We start from the raw sequence: 5,478 nt of genomic DNA, 5'->3' as shown, positions 1-5,478 counted from the left end.
AGCTGTGTTAATAAATTGACCTAAATTAGCACATATCTTTTTTTTTTTTAAGCTTATATTGTGAATTATGTGTTAATTTACATGGGTGAACATTATCTTTACATTCACCCTATCTTATTTTGTTTCATTGCATTGCTCACAAGCCCCTGCATGTATCACCAAACAACTAAAGGGAACACCCCACAGGCTTGCCTTCCTGCCGCCAGAACACAACCCCTCTCCCTCCCTGAGTCCAGAGTCTCCAGCCACTCCTTCTGTACAGGTCATTGCCTCTGCTTTCATCCCTAGTGTCACTGCCTCCCATGACATGGTCTTGTAATTTGCTTTTCTCCCTTGATGGTTCCAGGTATCTCCACTCCTGAACTGCAAAATCAGCCACTCCCCTCCTTTTGTTACCAAACATTTACATTTACCTTTCTAACACTCACTGTCAGACCTGATAGCAATCATTCCCTATTGAACCACAGGAGTCCTTTCCCCTTCACCTTGTATCAACTCCAGACAGGTTGGAAACAATTCAGTGGAGATTCTACATTTCCCTGTATCCACTGGAGCTAGGTACCTTATTGAAAGCTTGTAAGTCAGTGACTACTTGCCTTTGTAATCCCCCCTTTTTGGGTAGCCAATGTCTAAGTTTGCCATCCCTGTCGATCCTGTGTACCAAGGGGATGGGAATGATCCTAAATGTATAGATTTGTTTGCTCCTTTGTCATACTGCATCCAAAAGCATAGGTCAAGTTCATCCATTGTAGTGGGTTACTCGTTCTTTTTTTTTTTGTTGTTCCTTTTCTTTTTCCCTCTAGTTATGTTCTGATCATCCAGCCATTGATGCCAGGTCAAATGGGAACTATCTGCAAGTGTGGGTGTTCTTCTGCATCTCCCATCAGTTTATATCAGCTGGATGCTTCACAATCCATCCTAGTCCTCTGGGGTCATGTCCCTGCCTCTGGGTCCAGGAGTCCCCAGGTCTCATCATACTGCTGGTTAACCAGGTCTCAATCCAGGTTAACAAGAGTCTATTGAATGTGGTCAGACTTATTTCACAACTTCATTGCTGTTTTTCCCCCATGTCCCCTTATCGGTGACCAATGAAGTCAGCAGCAGGACCACATGCCTCCTAGAGTATTCCATTGAGTTTTAGTCTTGGAAAGGGGTTTGCCTTGAGGGGACCTGACTACTTGCCTTGATAGCTCTCTGGGGAACAACTTGCTTGTTCTTGTAGTAGTCAGTTGAATTGCTGTTATTGCTTTTGATTTTTCCTTCTGGTCTTTCTTTTAAGAAGTATCTTCTGTTCTTCTAGCTGTTCCAGACAGGTCTGCTTGTCCTTTCAGGTGGAAATGTCCCACCTCAGAAGATTCTGGTTGGGGATTAGGATTCCACCTGTGGTCTTGTGCAATGCAAAGGCTCTGCTGGGAGCCTCCTTCACTGGGCAAGTTCTAGTCCCATTTTAGGTATTCTAATCAGTTATAGGCTGAAGACGAACTTACAAGCTTTCTCTGGTGATGTTTCTGGCTATTACTCTCTCTCCCCTTCAGTTGTCTATTTTACAATAGTAGGCAAGGGAAACCAAGATTAAAATGACAGCAAAGCATTTTAACATCATTTCCCCACTTTTACCCATTCACTCCCTGCCTCAATCTTTGTATCCACGAGCCCTGTTGTTCCACGGTTGTGCTTACATCATTATTTACCTCTGTCCTATTTAGCCCATGTAAACTGCCTAGTTATTCTCCCATCCACCTTGTTTTTCCTTTCCCCTTCCCCTCTAGTGTGTGCTCCCCCACCAGAACCCAAACTATCCTGTGTCTATTCCTTACCCTGTGCTCCACTCTCCTGAAGCACATATCCCTTTAAGAGATATGCTTCCCTTAGGGAGGAAGTAGACATCAAGAGAAGAAGCATAAGGTAAATGACATTTTATCCTTTGCATCAAACCAGTGATTTTGATTTAGTTCTTTTTTTTTCTTTTCACTACCAATTAACCCAGAAATCTCGTTGGGATTGGTGTGATGAAATGCTAAATTGGACTGTTTGACTTTTTCTGTTTTTCATTAATAGATAATTCATCTATTGCTATAGCCACCAGTCATTTATTGTCACCATTATTGTTTAAATGTAGGCCTTAAATGAAAAGTAATGCTAAAAACGAAGAAAGGTAAGCTTTAACTGAATGTGCTTTTCACCATGTGTATGCACACAGGAGGACTGAGCATTATTCATTTTCTAAATTTGTGGGGTCACCATGAGTAGGGATGAACTCAATGGTAGGTCCATCTGCAACAGTGATGTATTGATCTGCTGCCCATCATGATTTCATGACAGATTTCTTTCATTTTCTATTAATTAGCCACATGACTGATACTCCCTTGTTCATCATTATGACCTCATGCTGATGAGCTCCTCATTTAGGTAATTTGCGTTTTTACTCACTTTGTACTTTTCAAGGATTATAAAAAGGGGTCTTTATAAAATATGTTTGAATTTGGGGTGTTCATTTCCCTAAAACACCACAAAGATGCTCTTACACATTGTACTTTTCAAAATTGTAATCCTAAAAGGCAGTTTTTCTATGGAATACAAGAATTGCAAATAGAAGACATTTATAGGATTCAAATATATAAGCATCTGTCACAAAGCTAGAGAAAGAGAATTGGGAAATGTAAAAAAGTACCTAGAAGATAGGAAAATGAAAAGAGGAGATAACATTGAGTGGTATATTCTTTTTTTTTTTTTTTTTCCAATAACTACATGCTGATTTATTTATAGAGATAGGATGGTTTCTTCAGGATAGAGAAATTCAAGAGGACGTGTGAGCATTTTATTAATTTACAATGTATCATTTGTAATACCTTCCCCTGCAGGCAAGGTCACAGGTTCCAGGACAAGCTAAAGTCATCCCCTATTAAAAAAATAAATTATCTCATGGCATTCTTGGGGGTGGGGTGGGGTATGTGTGAGAATTAAAAAAAAGCAAAACAAAAACAAAAAACCTTCAATAATCCTTAACTGTTTCTGAATACAGAGGTTGTGAAGGAATTTCTACTGGGCTCACAGACTTCTGTGTAGTGTGTGGGGAAATGGTTAGGAGTAGGGCCTCTACAGGCTGGCCCCTTATCCCACAGACGCCAAGATGATGTCTACTGGCAGCTCTTCTTAGCTTCTGACTGTCACCTTTATTGTCACTGTGTTCAAAAGCAGCAATTGGGAATGCAGCAGGATGTCATGACCACCCCGGAACACACCGGCCAGGAGCAGCATGTGGGTGTTCTTGTTATCAGGCACTTTGTCTGACCTCTCACAAGGATGCATTCCCAAGAATTTCACAATATTGCCCACAGCCTCTTCAAGTGTCTTGATGGTAGACAAGGTGAACCTTCTCAAACGCATCCCCTACCTCATCCCAGGCTGCTTCAAAGTTCAGCTTCATGACCTTTTGGATGTGATCAACCACAGTGACTTCCAGATCTTCCAGCACATATTCATCCACATATCCTTCATCGTCTGTCTCCCCAGTAGTGGGGTCACAGTCCTGTACTGTGAACTTCCTCATGCAGCTGAATATGCATGCCACAGCTGTGGGGTCTTCCTTGGGCAGTGCCACCAGTGTGTAGCAGGTCCCAGACTGGTTGTAGGGCAGGCTCGGGGCAGGGACATAACAGACCACTTCATAGGCCTCAGTGGGCTCCGTCTGTACTGTGATGTTTTCCAGAGTCTGGTCGTTGAGTGTGTTCATGAAGTCAAACTGAAATACCATGTGGTCAGAGAAGGTGTGTTTGGTGCAGTGGATGATATATTCAGTCTCTGACTCGTTGAGGGCCACAGGCTCAGAAGAGGACTTGAAGAGGAGCCCGAGTCCACGGAACTCTGGCACTGCTGCCAATTGCTCCTGGAAGATCTCCTGCCAAGTGGCTGCTACTTTCTCAGGTTGCTTGATGGCAGTGATGGGGATGCTTTCTGTTCTCTGCTCTACAATGGGCCTGGTGGCCAGAGGAACAGACTTCAGGTCAAAAGGCTTTTCTGATGGTTCTAGAGTGTACTGCTGCAGAGCCTTCTCCAGACCAGGGACGGACATTGTGAGACCATTTAGGATATAGCCAACATTCAGGGACTTCTGCTTCTGCTTAAGGACATTAAGGTAGAAAGTGGCTCGGTCCCTCACTTCATTGTCATCGTCCATCACACACCTCTTCAATTGCACCAAGATGCTGGCTAGCATCTCCTCATTCTGGGCTCCAAACTTGGCCAGAACACTCACAGCACCTGCCCGGACTACCTCATGCTCCAGAACCACTCCGTTATAGATAAAACGGATGCACTTGGATGGGTTGTTGGTCTTGGGTTCCTCCTAGCCCAAGACATGCAGGATGTGGGTGGCCAGCACAGTGAACTCGCAGTTCTCGATGAACTTGCACAGGTGGGATAACCCTGTCTCCTTGCTCTCCGAGTTCTCCTCAATGATGCTAATAATGCAGTCAATGATGACATGCTTGTACTCAAAGCCACCCTCTTCCCCGCAGCATGGTGAACAGGAAGTTCATGAGAATGGCGTGCTTGTGAGGATACCTCTGGCACAAGGTGTCGATGGCCTGGACAACCACTACCTTGAATTCATCTGAGATTTCGGACATAAAGGAGGAAATCTGCTTCATGAAGCGGCCAATACTGCTCTCACTGTCCATCTTGAGGATGGTGGTGATGGCCAGCGTGGCGATGCTGTGGACCCAATCGGTGATGAGGTTCTCCAGATTCAGATTACAGGCTGTCACAGCTTCTTCATGACAACCTTATTGATGGTGCAAACAGCAGCATAGCGGAGAGCAGCCTTGGGTGAGCTAGGCCAACTCTGGCACTGCAGCCAGGCAGTTTAACAACAGCCTAGGCAGCTTCGTATACCACCATCTCATGCTTGTTGTGCAGGCAGCTCTCGATAACGTCAAAGAGCGGGCTGTCTCGGCTGCCATCCTCCTCCTCCAGCTGCTTGCTGGCCACATGGATCATCATGCAGTCAGCAAAGGGAGACTTGTGGATGTCTAGATTAAGAGTGAGCAAATTTTGGCCTATTATCCAAATCTAATCCACCAACTTTTTTTTTTTATGACTTAAATACTAAGTATGTTTCTCCCCTTATTTTAAATAGATGGGGGAAAATGAAAGGAAGAATAATAATATGTGATAATTATATTGACACTTCACTCAACAAAATGGTTATGTTCCAAAGACCAGTTCATTATGTGAAAATAGGTGCAGGGTAAAAATAGAGGCTGACACTTCAGATCACAAAGTGACTTAATCATTTAATAGCCGCCACATTACATCATTACATAACTGCCAAACTATTAAAATCTTGTCCCAACCAAGTTGACACATAAACTTAAGCATCACAACGAGACTTACTCTCACCTCCTCACACCTTGGCATTTGTTATTGCCAGACTAGGTAGTTAATTCACAAAATGGTCAGATATTAGATTTTATTCTA

At 43.5% G+C, this 5,478-nt stretch overlaps 1 pseudogene; it reads right to left on the bottom strand.

Annotated features, from left to right (window-relative positions):
- Positions 1-3,111: 3,111 nt before the first annotated feature.
- LOC102833555 lies at positions 3,112-5,013 on the bottom strand (annotated as a pseudogene).
- Between the last annotated feature and the right edge of the window lie 465 nt (positions 5,014-5,478).

Source organism: Chrysochloris asiatica, unplaced genomic scaffold (assembly GCF_000296735.1).
Source record: "Chrysochloris asiatica unplaced genomic scaffold, ChrAsi1.0 scaffold00005, whole genome shotgun sequence".
NCBI classification, from domain to species: Eukaryota; Metazoa; Chordata; class Mammalia; order Afrosoricida; family Chrysochloridae; genus Chrysochloris; species Chrysochloris asiatica.
The sequence above is the reverse complement of the archived record's forward strand: the minus strand, read 5'-3'. Positions and strand labels throughout refer to the sequence as shown.